Below are 24,171 nucleotides of genomic sequence, written 5' to 3'. Positions count from 1 at the left end.
TATCACTATTTTCTCATGTTGGAATGCAAAGCCAGAGGACAATTATAAAGTACCTATGGGACATCAGAAGGCCTTGAATAAATTTGAAAAGCTTTCAAAACCAATCTCTTTGTCACCTGAATCAAAGGACCTGAATTACTTTCTTAAGGACAATGTAGAACAATTTTGTCAAATGAAACAGCTCATGTTTTTCTCAATGTCAGAAAAGAACCATGATTTTATGAAGTCATTTCTGTTTAAATTGTGACATAAATCAAATAGATGAGACTTGCTAAAGTCTTTATTGTTTTCATTAAATTTTTTATTTAGTGAAAAAGTTACATTAGCCAATTAGTGAATTTATAATTAAATTCCAGATTATGAAAACATTTTTTGTCCTAGCAATCATTTTCAGAACCTGTATCAATCAAATTCTTCTTAATCCACATAATTACAGTTCAAAGAGACTATCTTCCTCTTTGCTTAGCACCATATATCATCACAACTTAACGCTGCATCTTAGTAATTGCGGAATCCATTTCTCATTGTTTCATTTCACATCACAAGTCTTTCAATATTCCTCCAGGCTTTGGATTTCTACTTAGTTTCCAAAGCAAAGAGCTTTTGATCAACTGCACAACTCTTTTTACTTTTTAAAATCCTGTCAATGAGAAGAATCAGAACACAGTAACATTATTGGTTATTCACTGACCGAAGAGGGTGAAAATGGTTTCTCTGAGAATCTGACTAAAGGCATAAATGGGCACTTATTATTTTATGAAGAAACCACTACATGTTTGTTTACAAAACTTTGTTTTAATGTGTGTTTTTTATTTTACTGTTTTAATTTCAGAAGATAATTTAAAGTTCGATAAGAATCATATATTTGAGATTTTTGTTAATAAAAAACTGGGTGTTAAAACTTATAAATAACCTGACTGAGTCTGGTGGGATCACACATGCCTGTAGTCTCAGTAACTCAGGAGTCTAAGGCAGGAGCATCACAAGTTTGAGGCCAGCCTTGACAACTCAGTCAGATCCTGTCTCAATAATAATAATAACAACAACCACCACCACCACCACCACCTGACCCATTTGGACCAAGAGGAATAAAAGTCAATTTATTGTATGTACCTTGAACCTCCATGATGGAGGGAAAAACTCAGTCAGGACAGGCACTCTTGAATTTGTAGTTATCATGCTTCCTACTTGGGAGTGTGCCCTACCGATATACTGAGTGACATGAGCAGATCCCAGACCCAGTTGTACACTGCAGCACATCTGAAGAGCCACTGGAGTTCAGTGAATGACTCTGTGTTTCCAATTACCAACAGTGGGAAGTGATGTCATCAGTGGCTCATGGGAAGAAGCCCTAGAATAATAACGGCATTAACCAGGAGGGTTTTCTTGATCTAGAACATGTATTCTGTATCAAATAATTATATATCTTTTTGAAAATTACCACCAGGTGTGCTACCAGATCCTGGAAGAGACAGAGATGTGCGACCACAGGACACCAAGTGACCATGCAGCTGGAGCTACCAGTCAGGCAGAAGACAGACTGGCTGAGTGACAATGTTCTATGGGACTCGCAGCAATGGTCTTTAAGTTGGAAATGAGAAGATGAAGAATTGTCAATCATAAAAGGTTTGGGCCCTTATGTCGTCTGCTAGTGAGATCCAAGTGACCTTCCCTTGAAACAAAACTATGACTGCATGTTGAATACCATCAGAGAGCTGAGAGAGCATGGGAAATGGAGCTTACTTCACAGAAGGGTCTCACAGAGTGCAGAGGAAGGCTGAAATGGGTGGCCGGTGCAGTCCAGTCTTTGCCTGAGGCATGGCCTTGAAATAGAGTGGGGAAGAAAAAAAATCCTCCATTTGCGCATAGTTTCAAGAAGTAGTCTACCTTGTACTGAGAGAAAAACAGCCTGAGGTTATATGTCAAATTACTACAGGCTAAAATACCACCCCGTTGAGTAGAAGACTGGAAAGTAAAAGATAGGAAGGTTGCACCTTAAAAAATTCTGGGGTCAACCCAGCAACTCAGGAGGGTGAGGCAGGAAGATCACGGGTTTAAAGCCAACCTCAGCAAAAGTGAGGCACTAAGCAACTCAGTGAGACCCTGTCTCTAAATAAAATTTAAAATAGGGCTGGGGATGTGGATTAGTGGCTGGGTGCCCCTTGAGTTTAATCCCTAGTATCCCCCCAGAAAAACTGGCGTCAAAACAGGTTTAGTCAATGAGAGTGGGCTGGAAGTGAAAGCCTCCGAAATGCATCAGGCTTCTGCCATGCAGGAGGCATGGAACAACCTGACAGAGCCAGAGGACTCAGGCAGATAAGGCCATCGATTCTGTCACTGAGCACTCCCCCCCTCCCACAACCAGCACCTGACTGAAAGAGCATAAATAGGGCACAGGTGAAGGTTCGCCTTTGTCCCCCACCTGGCTCTTATCTCTCAAGGGTGATCTAAATGCTGTCACTGCAATTTCCAGATTTGCCAACAACAAAGAGCAAATGTCAAGGAAGTAATGCGTTCCCAGGACAGCAGATGTCAAGGAAAGTGATCCTTGGGGACCAACTGATCTTCCTGGACCCCTCCTATTCAGGAAGGATGCTGATTCATTCTGGTAGGAATGGAGGCTTGCACCTGGCCTTCCTGCCGGGTATCTGTCTGTCTCTATCTGAAGGCTCACAGTGTGATTGGTTCACAAGCACAAGATCCCCATAGCCCAGTCCTGACCAAGAGGACGTGTATTGCAATGGAGATGGACTATGGGCCCCTAGTTAAGGCATCCATTGGTTGTGACAGAGGCTGCACTAATCAGAAAAGCATTGGGACAGCCTGCTAAAGGGACAGTCGAGTGTCAGATCAGAGGCAATACATTATGAGAATACAGCAGCATCTTCACACATGAACTTTAAATCAGGGCTTTTTATATGATGTCAATTCTCCAATAAGTAGAATACATGAGTCTGAGACCAAAATGTGGAAGCAAAAATGACTTTTCCTCCCTTTCCTCCCAGTGATCTGGTTCTGAAATTTGCACATCACATCCCAGACAATCTGGACTCCTTGAGCTTTGATTCCAAAGAGCAAGCATTTCACACAGAGCACTGGACTCTTCTCTTTATTGTCCACAAATAGTCTGAAAAACTGCTTTTGCTCACAGAACTATATCCCCTCATAGCTACCAGGGCAATCTAGGCAGAATTGCTGCTCCATTCATCTATATTATTCAGCACATACATGTTTCACTCACACATAAATGAGTTATTACAAAGAGTTAACATTTAGTGGACATTTATTATATGTCAAATAATGTGCTGAATATTTTTCATAAGATTCTATTTTACAGGTATCAAAAACACATGGTTTCAAAAACACATTGTTAAAAAAGTGTCACAGCCAAGACCAGACCCATTGTCCACTTCCAGATTGTGCAATGTTTCTTTTTATAGAGTTTGAATGAATGTATATAGATGTTTATATATGAATAATCTAATCCCTGTGTCTGTAGGGCTGTAGAGAGGCATGGTCATTAGAACACAGAGGGCAGGCAGAATTTTAAATATGCATTTGGATTATGAAAAGAGTGTTTGTGGACTATAGGTTTGTGGCAGTGATTGCTTGTTACACCCTATTTTTATGACTCCTCAACCGATTATCTCCAATTTTGTTTGTAGGAATATGTAATAGGTAGTGAACATGAAAAAGCTCGGAATGAGAGGGGAAAGAAAGAAGCATTCAGAGTTCAGTGAGGTAGTATTTTACAGATGTGGGGCTGCCATATCTCCTATCACAAGTGCCCCTTACATCCCATGAGCTTGACACTCTTTGCATCAGGTCCTGAAGTCATAAATCTGAGTGATTCTTTGTGATTGTCTTGATGAACAGAACGTGCTAGAATTTATGTTATTTGAGTTCCAAGGAGATCATAAACAGATAAACTGCCATTTACTTCTCTTTTGTTCTCTTGTGAAATTTGCTTCTGGAAACCAACTGCTCTGCTCTGAGCATGTCCAGTCAGGCCATGTGCCCTTCTCCACCACTTTCAGACACCCCCCTCCAGCTAAAGTCGCTTAGCATTTTCTACTTTGTGAGTGAGTCACTTGAAAGTGAACCTTCCAGTCCCTGTTGAAACTGCCTGGAATACTACTATAAAAATACTGTTATATGGAACAGAGATGAGACATTTCAACACACACACACACACACACACACACACACACACTTTGAAAACACAGTTTAAAATTAACAATCATTTATTCAAAGTAGGAAGCAACATTACCATTAACATGTTTAAACAAAAGGTAAGTATGAATGAATTTGTATGTGCAAGACTCTGAGTTGATTCCCCAGCAATGCAAAAACATCAAAACCAAAACAAAAAAAAAATCAATGCCTTTCATAAATTGGTTTTTGATGTTTTGTGAAGAGAAAATCCAGGATCCAAAATGTTTTTTCTTTCTGTCTCCAAGATACATATTTTTTTGTGTAGGTTTTTGTTCAAATTTTGTTCAGGAAGTCGGTCAGGAATCTGACTCCATTATCACTTCCAAGGGTGAAGCCTCATCAATCCAGGATAATCCCATTACTTTGATACAGAGATTGGTTCAGAAATTGGTTTGTGACAGTTCACACATATGTGATGCTAAGGAAGTTTTGCCAAAAACTATATTAGGAAGGAAGTCTTACAGTTTGAGCCCCAGAGGAAGAAATTTTCCCCACATCTGGACAGTTTAATATGTGGAAAGTCTGGAACTGCTTTCTCCATTTCAAGTTGAGAATGACACATTCACAGAATAGAGGTCCAGTAAAGAATTCATACAGTGAATCAGGCTTAGGCCAGAACCAAAGCCTTCCCCATTTACATGGACTTCCAGCTACATGAGCCAATCAATGTCCTACTTATCACTTGTTCCCCACAAATAGAAAATTCAATAACATGTGTTCATTTTATAAGGGAATAATCTGAAATAAGGAGGAAAACAAGGAGGCCAGAATTAGTTATAGTATCACAGAGGACAGGATTTGTGAACAAATGTTATCTTTTTTTAAAGTCATAATTTTTAAAATAAATGTTTCTATTTCCTAATCTCCTATAATGCTTTTCTAAAGTGTTTAAAAGTAATCTATGAATAAGAAAACTCAGATCTTCTTTCATTGCCTAAAACTGTCTCAGAGGCTGAGTAGAAACTTATTTTTCTAAAACTTGTCAGTGTATTAGGGATCATAAAGAGAGTGCTCCCTGGATCTGACTGGGGGCTGATGTTGTAGCAACCCTGCATCACATAACAAAGATTTTGTTTGTAGTGATGGGGATCCCTGAACCTAATTTCCTGCCCAGTTTTTCTACCTATCAGAGCAAAGACCTGTGTCCAGTAGCCTACTCAATTGATTCAAACTCTTCAAAGAAGTCAATTATTCCCATAAGCTGAGTTTTATTCTTTCTGATAATAGTTATCCACATGATCCTTTATGTATCAAACAAAATCTTATCTTTAGTCTTATACTAGACTTTTGCAATTTGTTCTTTTGGGAAAAAAGTTGGTCACAAGTTTTACTAATATGTGGAGTCAGTAGGCAAAAAAATAATTAAATTATTTGTAAAATTTGGTAGCTAAATTTTAAATAGCAGATGCTGTTTAAAGGTATGCTAAATTTTATCCTAATATAGTTTGCTGGTTGTTATTTTTATGTGTGGGAAAAGGGAATTATAATAGTTGGGAAATTACTTATCCTTCTGCAAGGATTTCATTGGTGCTAGGTGAATATAAAATTTACTCCATAAAAGAATTAAACTTTAAAAGTCAAAAATTATTGCCAATAAACCATAATTATGTTCTCTATGTTTTATATTAGGAAAGAGCTTCCGAGGAACACAATGATCACCAATTCAGTGGTACCAAGTATACATTCATGGCCGTGAAGGAATGTTGAAAGTTGCTTCTTGACATTGACAATAGGACTTGATGGACATATGAGCAACTTATGTGTAATGGATTAGAAACCATTGACTACATACCTCATGATTACTAATTAGAGGTAAAATATCAGAAATTGTGCCCTTCTCTTATGGAAAATGCCTTTAAAATAATACATAAGGTTAATAATGTATTTTGTACTTTAGTGAGACTGATTAACATATTTTAAAATTGGGGGAATATTTTAAGTATCTATGAATATCAGGATATTGCCATGTATCTTTCATATTACTAGGCTCACTGGTGATCTGCAGTCTTAGTTTGCTTAGTCCCTTGGCACTAGAGGTTGGCTCTTGGATGTCTCCTAGAGGCTCAGTTGTTAAGGGCTTGGTCCCTGGGGGCTGGTGAAACATGTCAGAGTTGAGTAACAGGTCTTTAGGTCACTTTGCCTGGAAGGGCAAAGTAGGACCCCAGCTCCTTCTCCTCTCCTTTGTTTCCTGGCTGTGGCTTGAATGGTTTTGCTCTGCCACATGCTCTTGCCATAATCCAAAAGCTACAGACCCAAGCAACTTCCAAAACCATGAGCCAAATTTAACCTTTCCTTTTAATAAGTTATCCTAAGTAACTGTTATAGCTGAGCTAACACCTGTCATGAAAATGCATTCTGCTTAAACAATACTAGGGTTTATGAATTTTTTTACTTTAAAGGTTAAATACATTCACTAAAGTATTACTTTGATGTTGTAAGTAATTGCTCTTTCAATTTATATCTATATTTTTTATATTGTATTTTATATTTCATAATATATTATATATATTATATTTATTTTTATATTAATTTACATTTATATTTTAGGTAAATGGAAATTTTAAATGACTGGCAATAGAAAAGAAACTTGTTACTTGCTCTGTTTTAGCATTCTCACAGGGCATGGAGTCCAGGCTAGATTATGCCATAGATGGAAGTTTTAGGGCGTGGGCTACATCTTGAAAGTGGCTGTGAGGTTAGAGTGAAGGACCCCTTGGGGTTGTATGATCTTCTGTTTTAGGAAACCAGAGAAGGAGTAATTATTATTCAGAGCTACACAGCCAGTCACCTGTAGATATTTTCTCAAAATATACAGTCTTAACATTTACCCATAAATCCTGATAATTTCTGAATGAGATGAAGATTGTTGGAAGATAGTAGTAGAGTATAGGAAGATAAAATAAAAATCCTTTCAGATATGTGCAACATTCTGATATTCACTTTATCTTTTGCAATTTCATAAGTACTGACCTTCATGACAAATGCCTTCTTTAATTAATTCTTACTGCACATAACATGAACTAGAAAGAGGTAAAAATTATTCTTGCAATATTGAGTGCACATAAAATAAGGCTGGAGTCTTCTGCCTGTTGTTTGTCTTACCTATTATATAGTCATCCAAATATGAACAAATTTTACTCATTTAATATAAAATTACTTATCCATTAAAATTTGCTTGCACCAGTTGAAAAAGCAATGACACTGCTAACTGTAAATATTTGTGTATTATTGTTTTTATAACAATGTAATAGTTTTTACAATATTGGCATATAGTTTTGAAAGCAGAATGTATGATTTTGTTTCCTTTAATTTGCAGATAACTTTTCTGAGAACGATCTACATTAGAAGCAGTGGTGTTTCTTAAAGTGGCAGAAACTACAGCAGCTAAACAAAAGCAAATAAATACAATAGGATTAATCTAATCTGACTATTATAAAATTATATTTTATTTTAAGACAGATTTAGATTTAAAACCTCAGAATCTGGCTGTGGTACTATTATGCATCCATACTTTAAATACATCATTTATCAAATGTATCATACTTTCTCTGAAAAAAATCCCTTGGCCTCCCAAACCTTGATTATAATTATTTTTTAATCAAACAAGAAGTTAAAATCCTTTGATATCTATTGTTTACCCCATCTCTTTCTTTTTCTTTCTTCCTTTCTCATGGCCCCAAACTTCAACCATAACCCTTTGTATGTTTACTAAACATTCCTGAAAAAAGTCTTATTGATCAACCATCATAGTTCCCCTTTTTTCTATCTTGGAATAAAGAAATTCATTCAACCTGGTAGTCTTGTGCATATATATATATATATATATATATATATATATATATACATATTTACATTTAATTTGTTATATATGATAGCAGAATGCATTACAATTCATATTACACATTAGAGCACAATTTTTCATATCTCTGGTTGTACACAAAGTAGAGTCACACCATTCATGTCCTCATACATTTACTTAGGGTAATGATTTCTGTCTCCTTCCACCATCTTTCCTACCCACATGTCCTCTCCCAATCCCTCTCACCACTTTGCTCAATCTAAAGTTCTTCCTCCCACTTCCCTCCCCCAACCAATTATGAATTAGCACCCTTAAATCAGAAAACATTTGGCATTTGTGCTTTTGGGATTGGTTAAATTCACTTCACATTATATTCTCCAACTCAATCCATTTACCTGCAAAATGCATGATTTTATTCCCTTTTAATGCTGAATAATATCCCATTGTGTATATATGTCACGTTCTCTTTATCCATTCATCTAGTGAAGAGCATCTAGGTTGCTTCCATAGTTTGTGAATTGTGCTGCTATGAACATTGATGTGGCTGTGTCTCTGTAGTATGCTGTTTTTAAGTCCTTTGGGTATAGACCAAGGAGAGGGATAGTTGGGTCAAATGGTGGTTCCATTCCCAATTTTCCAAGAAATATCCATACTACTTTCCATATTGGATGCATCAATTTGCAGTCCCACAAGCAATGTTTGAGTGTGCCATTTTCCCCACATCCTTGCCAACACTTGTTGTTGTTTGTATTCTTAATAGCTGCCATTCTGACTGGTGTGAGATGAAATCTTACAGTAGTTTTGATTTGCATTTCTTCAATTGCTAGAGATGTTGAACATTTTTTATATATTTGTTGATTGTATAACTTCTACTGAGAAGTGTCTCTTCAGTTCCTTGGCCCATTTATTAATTGGGTTGTTTTTTTTGGTGTTAGGATTTTTTAGTTATCTTATATCCTAAAGATTAGTGATCTATCTAGTGTGCATGTGGCAAAAATTTGTTCCCAAATTGTAGGTTCTATATTCATCTCACTGATTGTTTCTTTCGCTGAGAAAAAGCTTTTTAGTTTGAATCCATCCCATTTATTAATTCTTGATTTTAATTCTTGCACTATAGGACTCTTATTAAGGAAGCTGGGGCCTCGTCAGACATGATGGAGATTTGGGCCTACTTTTTCTTCTAATAGAGACAGTGTCTGTGGTTTTAACTCGTAGGTCCTTGATCCATTTTGAGTTGAGTTTTGTGCAGCATGAGAGATGGGAGATATTCTTTTCAGAATCTCTATCTCTTTCTTGAGGTAATTTTTTTACTTCCTATATTTTCTCCCTTTTCTGTTTATTGGTGTCATCAATGGTTGCCTGTATTTGCTCTCTTATCTCTTCGTTAGAGTGATCATTTTTTTTTCTGTCTGTATTTGCTCACTTAGGTCATTCTTAATTCACAGATTGTTTTTAATTGTGAACATTCTGAACTCCTTCTCTGACATTCCATCAACTGCTCTGTCCATGGGTTCTGTTATTGTAGCATCCTGGTTTGTTTGGGGCACTTTATTCCCTGTTTATTTTTTTTTTCATGTTGTCTATGTGATTTCCTTTCTTGCAATGTGGTTCTGAGTTATTACAGTTTCTACCTATAATCTTGTGGTATTTGTGCAGATTACCTGTATCTCATCTTGGTGTTAGGCTTCCAGACCCTGCCAGTGTCCCAGGATGGTGGCTATTGCAACTATAGGTGGTGGCAGCAATAGTAGGAGGTAAGTCTAGATAGCAGTAGAAGTGCCCCAAGATGGATGCAACATCTTTCAAAGATGGGGCTGAAAGGGTAGGACTTACACTGGCTTTGGGATACCTGATCCAAGATATAGCTTCTTCAAGACCCTGTCTGTTGTCCCAAGGTAGAGGCTACTGCATGGGGAGGGCTATGGGGATGGCTGCAGTACCTCCAGATGGAAGTTTGTTAGACCTGGGCTCCAAGATGGTGGTGTTGGTTTGAGCAGACCCAGGCCTAACCTTGGTTCTGGCTCCCACCCAGGTTGGAGAGGTTGGGCAGGGCTGAGATTTGATGGGCTCTGCCAGTAGCAGATGGACCTGGGCCTGCCCTGGGCCCTGGCTCCTATGCAGGTTGGTGAGGCAGATCTCTTGTTCCATTATAAATTCAAGGGTTGTAACTTCAGTTAGGTCTTTAGATACCTTTTCTTTCTATATTGGATTTTATCTTTTACAATGAACATCTTCATGCTTCATAAGGGCAACAGGGTACTGCACTAATTCTCATAATGATTACACAAAAAGAAATGCTCTTTCTTCAACTTTTTAATGTTTCCAAATTGATACAACTTTTTATGTATTTACTGTATGGAATATGTTTTTAAAAATCCAGCCTTTTTGAAATACATAATAGACTTTGGGATGATCAAATCAAGCTACTTAGCATACACATTAGACATATGAAACCATTTTTTCTAAACCTGGATTTTAGTATTTAAAATTCTAGTCTATGGCAATGATCAAGAACACAATATATAAGACACAGTAAAGATAAAGCAATAAAAAGATGTAGGCAGAAACTAGAGTGACACATCTAGAAGCCAGATGCAAAGAATTGCTGCCAGCCACCAGCAGCTTGGAGAGAGGTGTGGCGCTTACTACCTCAGAGCTTTTGGAAGGAACCAACCCTGATGAAATCTTGATTCCAGACTGGGACCTCCAGAACTGTGATAGAACAAATTTCTATCGTTTTAAGCCATCAAGTTTGTGGTAATTTATTATGGCAGCCCTAGCAAACTAATACAATCTCTATAATTTTGACATTTTGAGAATGTTATATAATTGGAATCATAGAGCACCTGACCTTTTGAGATTGACTTTTTTTTTTAACTTGGCATAATCCCCTACAGATTCCACCCAAGTTGTTATGTTTGAAATAGTTCATTTTACTATAGAACAGTTTATTAATAATTCACCTATTGAAGAACATCCAGGTGGTTTCCCATATTTGGCTATTACAAATAAAGATGATATGAAGAAAGATGTTTTATATATATTTATGGCAGGGTGCACATGCTTGTAATTCTAGTGGCTCAGGAGGCTGAGGCAGGAGAATCATAAGTTAAAGCCAGCCTTGTCTCAAAATTAAAAAAAAAAAAACAAATTGAAAAGCTGAGGATGTGGCTCAGTGATCGAGTACCCCTGGGTTAAGTCCCTGGTACCAAAAAAGGAAAAAGAATAAAAAGAACACAATACTTGGCTATTAACTGTGCTCACTACATTGTATAATAATCTCTTGAATTTATTCCTCCAATCTGAATAAATTTCTGTACCTTTAACCATGTCTTCCAAGCTCTCTTCTCCTCCCCTTTTGTAGTTACTGTTTTACTCTCTGCTTCTGAGTTCAACTTTGTCAGATAGGCACACAATGAGATCATGCAGTATGTGTGTCTTTCTGTGCCTAGTTTACTTCATTTAACATTAAATTCCTCCAAATTCATTCATTCATACTTTTAAAAGAAAGATAAAATATGTTCATTCCTTCAGCTAAGGTCTGATCCTTTTCTTATCTCTTCAAAGCTACATTTTTGAAAATCACAATTTATACACATGATGTGTATTTTTTTTCCTAATTATCCTGAAACATCACTGCCTGGTTACTGGGGTTTTTTCTTCATTAAGGATGGCACTGAATTTGTTCTTCCTCAAAATGCCAGTGTAGACAATTAGGAATGCATCACTTAGTATTCTGCAATGTGTGTTGATGCGGCTCCTGAACTGCCTATTAAAAGATTCCTCTCCTGATTTAATAACATGGTTGTCTTCTGATTTCTAGGTCTACCTCTGGCCCCTTTTGAATTTTGTTTTTTTTTTCAGTGATAATAATCCCTGCTCTTATTTTCTTCTGTTTTTCTCAGATTTAGTCTCTTTGTGATCTCCTCACTCTGTGAATTCATGCTACTCACCATATGGTTGTGATGATAGACCAACTGACTGAGACTTCTTGTATAATTCTTTCACAGAGAATTTTAACACAGTATTTCCAGGATGGCATTACTTTATTATCTCCAGGGATGCCACTGGTAGCATGTATACATAACTTCTTATCCAAACTAGAAGTCTTTGGATGTGAAAGGGTGTCGTTAACTGCAAGGGATGTCTTCAAAGAAGTCAAGCTTCTCCTGTGGAACTGAGAGAGTATTTTACCCCAACATTTATGCACCTGAAGGGTCTAGAAGCCTAGGAATTATATTTGTATATAAGGATGGAAAAACTACCACCCAATATCTGAAACAAGAAAACAGAATGCAGAATTTTCTTCTTACTATACCAGTGGAAAGTAATGCTGTCAGGCAGAGTCTCTGTCATAAGAAAAGACTGCTGATCTTATATGGATTTATGGAAAATGTGGTGGTTGAGCCTGGTCCACAAGAATGTGTCATTCAGGGATGGGGATCCACTCTGAGAATGAATCCTTGCTGCCTGAACATCCCAGAGTGTGCACCCTCACAATTGAATGCTCTCTAGGTTGCTCACCAGGGCTTCTTGATGACATCAATATTCAAGGTAAAAACAAGATGTCGGAGACTGCAGCCAAAATAAATATTTTTTGAAGACTAGAAAAAAGTACACTAGAAAATAGCAATAAATAGAAAGGTAGATACATAAACCAGCAACCTAACCATTTATTATTTTTTGCTACTATCAAGTATTATGCACCGTACAAAGTCACATGTGACACACTTTTACGTGACCCGCAGCCCAGAAGGTTTGCAACAGCATCCCCAGAAACACATGAGGAATATGTCACTCTGTGATGCCCCAGCAGGTATGACATCATCACTAGGTGGGTGGGAAACTTTCACCTCTGTTATGATCCTGTGGGAGTATTGATGTATATGTGGTCCTTAGCTGACTGAAATATCATGTGGTGCAAGGCTATATTTTTAAATAGGTGGAAGAATCAATACTCCCATAAGACTATTTGAAGGTTGTTATTCTGAAATGCATCATTGGAATGACTCATTCCCACCTGGCTAGTTTTCAAAAGCAAAGGACTACTACTGATTGGTTTGCTTTTGGTAAATATACTCACTAAGGTTACTTGGTTTTGTTTTCAATTGCTAGATCAATTTAAAACCAATTCAGTCAGTTACAGTACAATTGGTTCTGGCCTAGAGTTCACAAAATTTAATTAAAAGATTGTTCCTGTTGTGGTTTGGATGTGAGGTGTCTTCGCATAATTCATATGTGAGACAACACAAGAAGATTTAGAGGAGAAATGATTGGGTTATGGGAGTCTTAACCCAGTCAGTGAATTAATTCCCTGATGTAATTAACTGAGTGGAAACTGATGGCAGGTAGGGTGTGGCTAGAGAGGAGGATCATTGGGGACATGACTTTGGGGTATGTATTTTGTGTCTGATGAGTGGAGTCTCTGCTGCCTGATCATCATATGAGCCCCTTCCCTCCACCACACTCTTCTACCATGATGTTCTACCTGAGAAATGGAGCTGGCTGTCCATGGACTGAGATGTCTAAAACCATGAGCCCCCAAGTAAAGTTTTCTTCCTCTAGTTGTTCTTCTCAGGTCTTTTAGTCATAGAAGCAAAAAGCTGACTAAAACATGGTCTTTTGACCCTTTCTCTGCAAATGCTGCAGAAAGACAGTTGGGTATTGTTCAGATCTTGTTTGTGTTGTGCCTTTTATTGAAGATTTGCCTTTGTTTGCAGAATAGGATTTTCAGTTTGAGCAGTGGTCAGCTGTTTGGTTTTATTTATTTATTCTTTCCCTTTTGGGTGAGCATTCTGTTAATAGAATTGAGATATAGGACATTTGAAACTTAGACTTGTAACTCATGAATATCCGAACATCAAGACCACACAGTTGTATGAGGTTATGAGGTAAACATACTATTTTAACCATGGAAATTCAATAGTATCTGATAGGTTATTCAACTTCAGTATTAACACTTATTTTTCTATCTGCCTAGAGTGTTTGTGGTAATAAGAAAAGCAATCCCTTGCATAACTCATGAACAGTTGTCCGCTCTCCATCTATCCTCTATCACTGGAGAGATAAGATGGAATGTTCCAAAAAGTAAACACAAAGTCTATTTTTGTTTTAAACATTATAAAGCTTGTTATTTTTCTAAACAAAAATGGTCCAATAATTTCATAAAATAAACAAGCATTTATTAGTACATTTCTATAATCATAGAGGAAAGAAGATAGGAAAAATCTAATTGGAGAGGATTAGAGAATATTTTAGGACATAGCTTTAGTTTGGGTCTCATACTGTACTTTCTCTTGAATTTTGTCAGTTACAGAAAAGTCTAGAATTCCTCCCTCCCATGCTCTGCTGTCTTAGGAAACTTTTCTTACAGGTTAGTTAGCTTAACATTTCATATAAATAGTCTCTATTATATTATTTCAGAAAAGGGTTCCTGAAAGTCCATTTGAAGCTTTACCTGGGACAATTTCATGTCTATTCTAGCATTTCCAGATTCTGTCTTCATGGGTTTTCAATACAATCAATTTTCAAATTTAGGGAACTTATTTTACACATATATGATAGAATTGTTTTGTTTCCTATGGATTTTTCTTAACATTCTATAAGTTTCTTGCATAAATATTTACTCTAGAAAAGTCCAAATGGTATGATAATCAGTTAAAATATTTTCTGTAGATTCTATATCTTTTTAATTATTAACTTTACATTAATAATCACATAATTATTAATGATATAACATAATTATTATTTTAAGTATGTTTACTTTCAGTGTATATACTTATCACCTTTTTAAATGACAAGATAACATATCCTAGAAAGAGTCAATATTTTACAATTTGAACCAATTTTACTTCTGATAAGAAATGGGATTTTTCAAGATACTAACTATGCATAGTCAATGAAATCTTCTGAATATTAAGATAATTTCCATGAAGAAAAACATTCAGAGTCTTTTTGCTATAGAAGGGACACAAATTTTTCCTAGGCACAGATATTTAACTATTGAATATATATATATATATATATATATATATATATATATAGAGAGAGAGAGAGAGAGAGAGAGAGAGAGATTTTATATGTGTAAGATTTTTGTATATATAAGATTTTTCATTGTTTTATAAAATTTATTGGTTGCTTAATTAAGAATATTACATAAGTGAATGGCAGAATAGGAAATAAAATGTAGTGGTAAATTGCCACTACAATGATTAACTCAGTGAAAAAATAAGCATGATTTGCTTACCCATGTGTGTTCACTAAATATAATAGAACTGGGTTTAAATATGGTCCTCATACATGAAGTGCAGGTTCTTTGAATATATTAATTGAGGATTCTAATTGCTCTAAGGCTAGAAGTAGAACCTTTGATTACTGATCAGGGTATCAGTTGTCCTAGATAATGGGTCTTTGACATGGACCCCAAATCAATTCTATAAGAGTATAATCTAGAATTTTTCAGATCTATATAAAAAGGACAGCTTATATTAATCTGTTAAGAATTAATCTGGATTCCTGTGAACTTTGCTCTAATTACTCATCTATGCCTCATTAGTTTTTCCCAATAGGGATTCTTCAATTCAGGGCAGTTCTTTTATTTCTCATCCATATAATATTAACTATTCTAATTTCTAGATCAACGGTAATCTGAGTATGCACAGATAAAAGAAGTTCTAATATATTTCATCTAGCAGTTCTATTTGCAGAGTAAATCATGCTCATTAAAATTTTACAAATTGTGTCACCAGGAAAGAAATATTCTTCTGATAATGGTCCTGGAATTGAAGACCATGCTGGAAATTGAAAAGTATTTTGGTCTATTACAAATTTCTGCTACTCGAATGGTTCTAGAAAAGTAGAGAAAATAAATTTCCTCTAAGCTCTCTGCAACTGACCACTCACAAATCTCATCTTTTTCTGTTTTCAGTATTATCTGGTACAACCAGATCTTTTAAAAGTGAAAATTACTCTCTCTTCCCCTTTATACTTATTCTCATTTGCTCTCATTATTATTTCTTTCAAGTTATCTTAACATGTTTTCTCAAGATTGTCCTATTCTATGAAGATGAGCTTAAGTGAGGATAGAGTTGCTCTATATTTCTAAGAGTATTTTCATTTGTTTTTATTTATAGCCAATGACATTTAGGAATTTAAAAAGTGACAGGGAGTTTTTGAAGTACTCACTTTCTCCTGGACATGACATAATAAAACAGTCGGTTCTTGATAATTAATTCTATGTTTCTTATTTATTTGGTAAACCAGATCTTCCAGCAGCCCTTTTGCTTGCAATAAATTCACACATTTTCTTATCTGTCAACTCTAAATTCTTAGAGGATAGAGAAAACTTGGCCTTATAGATCTTTCATAGGTTGGTTGTTTCTCTAGAGTCAAAAATCATCTATTTTTTTCCTAAGGATCTCTAAAATTTGAATATACAAGAGTGAAATTTACAATAAAACATATTTTTGACCATTTGAATATATGTCACACTTAAATCCATTTGTTAAAACAATCTACACAACACTTTTTATTTATGATGTTGATTCTACCTAAAGTTTGAGACTAAAGTTCATTTCTCAACTTTCTTAATTTACATTTTTGAATCTTTGGCTGACCTTTCTTAGAAAGCAAAACCTGTTAAATTGTATTAAATAAATAGTGATTTCTTTTGGTTCTTTTTTTTTTTTAGTTGAAAAGGAAAAAAAAGTACATGATTAGATTACTTAAATCTTGCTATTCTACTCTGCTGCCTTTTTACATTTTTATTCCAAAGAGTCTCATTAAGTGGACTAATTGCTGCGTATCTGTGATCCAGGACAATAAATATTTATAAAAATACTGAATTGTGCCACAAATTTCTGCATTTCTTCCTTAATTACAGTCCTTAATTTGACTGGCTGCCCTGAGTTAGAGCAGGCATCTTAAGCCATCAGGTAACCTCAGGCATATAAGTAAAATACTAAACTTATCAAAGAAGAAAAATAGAGAAATCCTGCTTATTGACTCCACAGAGTTTCCTGCGATGCCAGCTTTTGATTCTCTGAACTTCTTTTGCTAGAAAGCATAAACCTGATCTTTTCAGTTATTGTGGTTGGGTTCTATTCATCAGCAAATTAACTCAAATTCAAATTAACATAACACTTTAAAGTAAATAAAAGTAAACATAAATTAAAGTAAATATAGAACAAGCAAAAACCATAGCTTATAAGTGTTAGATTGATAGGCTTAAAACAAAATGGCAGCAATAAAAAAAGAAATACTTTAGGCAGAATGTGTGAAAAGGAAGAGAATAATTTTTTAGACTTGTGTTATATAGTTCTGATTACTAAAATAAATGTATAATATGATTTATTTAAAAAAAAGGTTTAGTTAAGTTCACAGATTTGAGACTGCCCTCTCTGATTGGTTGGCCCCATGATTTAGGGCCCATGGAGAGAAAGTACACTATGTAGGAAGGGCTTGGCAGAGCAAAGCTCTCACCACCTCTTGGCCTAGGAGCCAGAGAAGGAGAGAGAGAAACAGAGAAAGGGGCTGGAGTCCCACTATCCCCTCCAAGGAGGGACATGCTCCAAATGAGCCACCATCCTCCCACTAGGACATGCCTCTTAAAAGTTGTGTCACCTCCCAATAGCACCACACTGAGGACCAGCCCTTTATCACATGAACCACTCACTGGAAACACTTAGGAGCTAAACTATAGCTAGGTTGCTTCATGCCTAGTACTAGAACTACATGAGCAAGTAGTGAGGAATCCATTCTAACAAAATACTTTAAAAAGTATTGAGGAATATTTCAATGCATATGTTTCTTTTTAGATTTTATAGCATTGTTGTAAACTACAAATAGAAGCAAAGAAATAATTTCTGTTTTCCATAAAGAAGCAAGGACCTCTGCTATAAAGGAAAACATGTTTGAAGGTTATGAATAGAACATTTCTGAATACTTTTGAAAATCTTTATCTAGTGTTCTGATTGTGTTCAAAAATTAATAGAATTAACAAATTACTACTCCATGAGATGTGAAATGTAATCTCCACACAAATTCTTCCTCTCCTTTTCTTTGCACTTTTCCTTTCATTTGTACCACTAATATTCTTATCTGAGATACAGAATTTGATCTTTTTAAAGAAGGGAATGGTTTTTTTCAGATTTGTGTTATATAGCTTATATTTGTGTTATATAGTCTTATATATTTCTATATAGTTATAGTCTTACCTGTAAATTGCAAGGTTGGTCAAGAACATCTTTGTGAACTTATACTTCTGACATTCAATAATTTTTATGCTCCATATCCACAATTGCGAGAATACCTGCTAATACAATAATAATTAGTAATTATAAAAATATTCTCTATGATTTGTAAAGTACAATGAGAATTCTTCTTCTTCTTCTTCTTCCTATGTCCTAGAAATCTTGGTAAAAACCTACATAAATGATTAAACCATACATCTAATTTAAATAGATTTAATTTAAATAAAAGAAACTAAGCATTCTCTTAAATATTATATACATACATGCACATATAATACATATATATTCCATGAAGTCAATATGAATATTTGTATATAGAGATAATGTGATGTTATATATTTTATATGAGACTATATTGTATATTATTTAGACTTTTAGTAATCATTAATTCATTAAAAATTATAAATGAACCATTTGTTGTGTACTAGACGTTGTTCTAAGAGTACTGATCAATTCCATGAAAACTGACACTTTGATCCCTCTAGATGATTGGACAATGGTCTCTGAAGTGTTTCTGGACTTCTCTCTGGGAGAGCAGCTCTCTCTGGGAAAGACATGTTCTCACATCTTTCTCACTTCTGGACAAGCCAACACATTTCTATATGCTAAAACACATCTCTGTATTCCGGTGTCCACTTTCTGAAGCAACTCCAGTTCCCCTTAGTCTTATGTGAACAATGCATTCTCTCTTCTATTTTATGAAGGAAGAAGAGCCATCTCTGAAGGATATTCTAAAATGCTTCTACTCACACCCTTTGATTAACAACCATGAAGGAACTGGTGTTCTGTTCAGGTTGGTTGGTTGGTTTGTTTATTCAGGATGGACACATCATCAGTGTACAATGCTTTTTAAAAGTCAATGCCATCCCATGAAATAAACACAAGTGCAAGTATCTTAACAACAGTGCTAGAAAGAACATACAGCATTGCTATATCCCTGGTTCATATTGGCTATTTTTAAGGAGATGTTTATTATGAAAAGTTAAAATAAATATTTTCTTTATTTAAATTTGTTTTTGAAAACTCTTTTTTTAGTCCTCTTCTCTCACCAAAATGTAACAGGAGAAAAGATTTTGAAATCTTAGAAAAGAAGATAGTAAGACATTTTTTAGTGATTGGTTTCTTAAATGGGTTTTTGCATATTCATTTAAATCCTATGATCATATTGTTTTTACTAAGTTATAATGATGGAGTTCTATCATTTATTTATTGTAAAGTGCTAGTGCTAAGCAGTGCTTTTATTCATCATGTGAAGAATCATTAGGTGTCAAAGCCATTAAGAGGGAGTCTCTAGTAAAGGACTCTTCTCTGAAACCCACTCCCTGGTTTTATGAGGTCTCCACAATTTTCTTAACCCTGATTCTCTTTCTCATTCCAAAATGCTAGGATGCCATCCTGAAACAGAAAAAAAGTGATGCTACATAAAACTTTGAGGTTTTCTACATTTTTGCTGCTAAAATATCTTTTTGCATTTTACATAGTCATTACTTTAAAAAGATAACAATTTCTAATGGAAAATCATTTAAGTTTTGGAATTGTGATTTTTTTGCACTATTTTAAATATGTCTAAGTGCTTAGATTTTATTAGTCTCCATGACTTAATAATTCTAATTAAAATCAACAAGTAGATTGCATTGGACAACTGTGCTTTTCAATCTTCTCCCCGCAGTATCCCTGGGAATCCAACATCAGCTTTAGCATGAAAGTCGTGATCACCTGCTGCTGTCTGGCCACCATTGACTTCCCCACAGAGTCTGCTGTCTGATGCCACAGATGTGAGCAAATGATATAAAATCGAGGTTCAAATCCCCACTGATAATTTTGCCTACAAAGACTTCCCGACCATAGTTTGTCAGAGCTGTGGTAAATTGAAGAGGAGAATGATTCTCTTGCTTCTGAGTCTCTGCATTCAAAGAATTTCCCCACAATAAGGGTTCTGGGCTGCTTGGTGTCACACAGTTTCACAGGCACTTCCTTTAGATGTGCCTCTATCTATTCTTCTCAAGATTTATACACACTTCTGAGATGACAGTGTTGGAAAAAGTTCAAATAGCAATAGCCACATTGTCAAAAATATCAGATGGCCTCTGTTCCACAAGTTGCATTGTTGGCAGTCCTGCTCATTGCAGCCAGTTTCTTGCTTTATAATAAAATCATCCTTGAACCCTAGAGTCTGTCCCTCTGCCCCTCCACCTTTCCCAGTGTGTTCTAATTACAGCTCTGGTCGTGCATGGCTTATTTAGTTTATATGGTCAATCTTTCTCTCTGTGTATTGTGTGTGTGTGTATGTGTGTGTGTGTGTGTGTGTGTGTGTGTGTGTGTGTGTGTGTGTGTCTGCGTGCACATATATGTGCTAGAGATACAGAAACAGAGAGATACATATATAGAGAGATATATTAATATTTTTATAGGACCATAAAAATTAAAGTCAATTTTATTTGTTTTTTTATGAATTATCTGCTTCATGCACATGTAAGTGGATCTATTTTTCTTAGGCATTATTTAAGATGTGTTGGGGGAAGGGGAGAGTAAAATGATTAAGTGCATTTATGTGTGTATGTATGGGCAGAAGAGTGTGCTCTGCTACCTTCTTCTGGAAAAACAACTTCTTTAAATAACAAACCAACAATAAATACAACAGGTTCATAAATTGGCTGGCTTTAGTGTCTTTCATTTAAAAAATCTATTATGTTCAAATCCTATTGCAAGAGAAATTTGAAGTTTTTCATAACAATTTTATGTAGATTCTAGATTCTAGTTTCTAATTATTGCTCCAAAAGGCAAAACTGTATTCCTTAGTTTGGAAAAAAATATCATTATGCTTCTTCATTAAAATTAGACAAAACAATTTTAATTTTTATTGAAGGTGTCTTCCAAGAACATATTCTGCAAAATTTGTTAGGCATATTGCATATGTTCTAATATAAAGCCACAGAAATTGAAACAAACAAAAGGAAATAAAGTCATATTTCCTATTGTTACATAGAAATTATATTTATACTAAAGGCTTTTATGACTTCAGATTCTTCATTTCATTCTGAGTCTATAAATAAGAAAAGCCAATCGACACTTTGGGTTGAAAAAAAAATAATGAAAGGTTCTTCTTCACCTTGATTCTACAGAGTGAATTGCATGGGTACAGCTCCTCAGTTTACGATACCCTAAAATTTTCACTCTGTAGCAGCTAAGGATCCTCAGACAAAAGACAACATACTCTTCAAACCAATTTGGAAGATGTGTGATCTGGTAATCACAGGTTATTCACAGTTCTGAGAGAATATCAAACTCATCTCCTGACACTGATTCCTGGAGCATCCAGGTGATGCTGGGTCCCTGAATGTAATCCTACTTTTGGTGCAGATGGCTCATTTTAAAGGTGAAATAAAACAATCTGCATAGACCTCCTATTTCAATGGCTTTCTGCATTTTCTAGGGAAAAAAAGTTACACTTCCTTTTATCTATCACTGAAAAACATAAAACAGTTTTTAGATAATAAAATAATATTATAATCCATGTATGATTTAAAAATAACTAATGAAGAGTAAGGAAGTATAAATATAAATATACAACTTATTTGTGGTCTTGTATTTTTGAAATTGTATAATTTGCTTAATGAATGGTAGCAATTACACAGACTAACTTCAACATGAATGTAAACCAAATAAATAATGCACATTTTAAATATTATATTGGTTTGTCTAATAGCTACTAGTATCAATAATGATTTACTACTCTGCTTATAGGAATGATACATATAAATTTCTTGGCAAATTGTGGAATTCAAGATAATCATGACATCGGCTTGATTTTCCAGAGACTCAATAGAAAGTGGTTTAGATTGATCTTCAACCAGTCATTTGTCCTCTTGAGTGTATATTAAAATAGAGCTCAGCACGTGCTCATTAGATGACTATAAAAAGGATATTATATATGCAAACTTCCTAGCTAACCTGGGAATAGTGTAGACACCTAAGAAACACTTGGGTTTTTCTTATTTTCTTTTTTAGTTCTTCTAATTGACACACAGAATAATTCCTATGGACCTACGTACATCTCATCATGAACATGCTTGTCTCTTCTGGGATACACAAGCAAGACAATATCAGGAATATTTTGATAACATTGAAGTCAATACAGAATCATTGTGAATTCTTCTACTTAAATGACAAAAAGTATCCGTTTTCTTCATTTGACCCTGCTTAATTCACTACTAAGTACCAGAAATTGTTCAAAAATCTTAATCTTAAAATATGGGATTCTGCAATTACTTTGACTGTTACTTAGAACAGAGTCCTGGCTAATTAAAAGTGATAGCCTGGTTATTGTGAAATGCAGTGATATCAGGATGAACAATTACCAAGCAAATTTGACAAAGTATCTACTGAACCATATGCCTGGGAGAACAATGTGGCTATTGCATTTGAAAACAAGAATAACAAAAATGACAACACTTGGGTGGGATAAGACCTTCCAACTATATAGAAGACTTTACAGAAAAAAAAATGCAAAAAAAAATCTTTCAGCTCAAGTAATGGGAATAATACTTCATGAATTCTTTTCACATCCTAATATTTTATTCCTTGTCATTAGACTATTGGTAACATCAATAGATACCTAAGATGTGAAAAGACAACACCATTTACACCTTAATGAAAAGCAGGACTATATCATGAACCTATGGCCAACAATCAGGATTCAATTTTGCAAAGCTTGGAAAATCCTGGCAAAGGAACTACCAGACATCATCTTTTGCTCTCCAGTGCAAAAATCAAAGGGAAAATGAATTCTACTTGTATATCTGGCTCCAAGATATGGCACAGAATCAAAGTACCTGAATGTCAGTTCTCTCTGAACACTAGGAAGGGATAGCCTAAGGGAATATTATGCATATTTGGCAGAATATCCTCAAATGATCGTCTTTGGGAAGTCGTGTTAGGATGGTAATAGGAGTTACTAAATCTGAGGATGCTGGGTTAAGGGCAAGTACCTGTCTGATGGACTAGACAGACCTGTGACAGCCTTAGGAAGAACCAGTGGATCAATTCAGAGACCAAGAGTTATTGGATAACAGAGCCTGGCTTGCCTCATGCTGATCTAAAGGCAAACTCTCAGTCTGTGGGGCAGAGGTGGCTTCTGCTGTTCTATCTTTTTGGCTTTCAAGTCCTAAGGTTCCTCAGGAAATTTTAATACAAATAAAGTCTTAAACCTGGTTGGGTTCTTTGGACAGTACCACTGTTCCTTTAATACAGGTGTGATCTCACTCTCTTTAGCCCTTCTTGTGGACTGATCAAAAAAAAGATGACAGAAAACACACTGAACAATATATCACTTTTTAATTTTTATCGTCTTTAATTTTGGGTGTAAAAGGTTGGCTTTTGAATTGCTTGTTTCCTCTCTTGAAGGGAAAACTGAAAAGTGAAACCTTCTTCCAGGTTCTCCTCAGTCCAGGGAGTGTGCACACACTCCACGGTCCTGGGAAGGGGTTCAGTACCACATGAGCAGATGAGGGATGCCCGCCTTAGCCACTGTGGGACACTCACACAGACACGTTCAAGATTGAGCTGTCCTCCATTCACTGATTGCACATAAGAGAATGCTATTTTATGATTATCATTATTTAAGTCATTATGCCCAAATTGTATACATTATAATAACAATTGATATTTGAAAATAACCCCCTTTCCTTTCCAAAGCAATGGATTTACCTTTCTTCATATTGGGTGCAATATTTTGATGAGTATCATTGATAAAGAAACAAAATGCCCTATAGGATAGATTTGTTTAAGCACAGAAAATAAAATTATCTACCTTGAAAACTAGACTAATATGCTGTTGGTAATTTTCCCTTACAAATATGTGGCTCAAGTTACTATTAAACTATGGGGCACATGCTGAAAACTTGTAGT

At 35.4% G+C, this 24,171-nt stretch overlaps 2 long non-coding RNA genes across 3 annotated transcripts in view; one reads left to right on the top strand and one right to left on the bottom strand.

Annotated features, from left to right (window-relative positions):
- Positions 1-1,220: 1,220 nt before the first annotated feature.
- LOC144366829 (uncharacterized) lies at positions 1,221-20,573 on the top strand. The gene is made up of 5 exons (XR_013425968.1): positions 1,221-1,626; positions 2,474-2,608; positions 5,845-6,027; positions 18,969-19,057; positions 19,934-20,573. It is a non-coding gene; the product is annotated as an uncharacterized LOC144366829 (long non-coding RNA).
- LOC144366828 (uncharacterized) overlaps positions 12,664-24,171 on the bottom strand; it is a 229,543-nt gene continuing 218,035 nt past the window's right edge. For both annotated transcript variants that reach the window (XR_013425967.1, XR_013425966.1), the window contains 2 exons: positions 18,229-18,323; positions 12,664-13,809 (listed from right to left, as the gene is read on the bottom strand). This is a non-coding gene — a long non-coding RNA (uncharacterized LOC144366828). The remainder of the gene's footprint in view (positions 13,810-18,228; positions 18,324-24,171) is intronic.

The sequence above is a fragment of the Ictidomys tridecemlineatus genome, chromosome 9 (genome assembly GCF_052094955.1).
Source record: "Ictidomys tridecemlineatus isolate mIctTri1 chromosome 9, mIctTri1.hap1, whole genome shotgun sequence".
Classification (NCBI taxonomy): Eukaryota; Metazoa; Chordata; class Mammalia; order Rodentia; family Sciuridae; genus Ictidomys; species Ictidomys tridecemlineatus.
The sequence above is the reverse complement of the archived record's forward strand: the minus strand, read 5'-3'. Positions and strand labels throughout refer to the sequence as shown.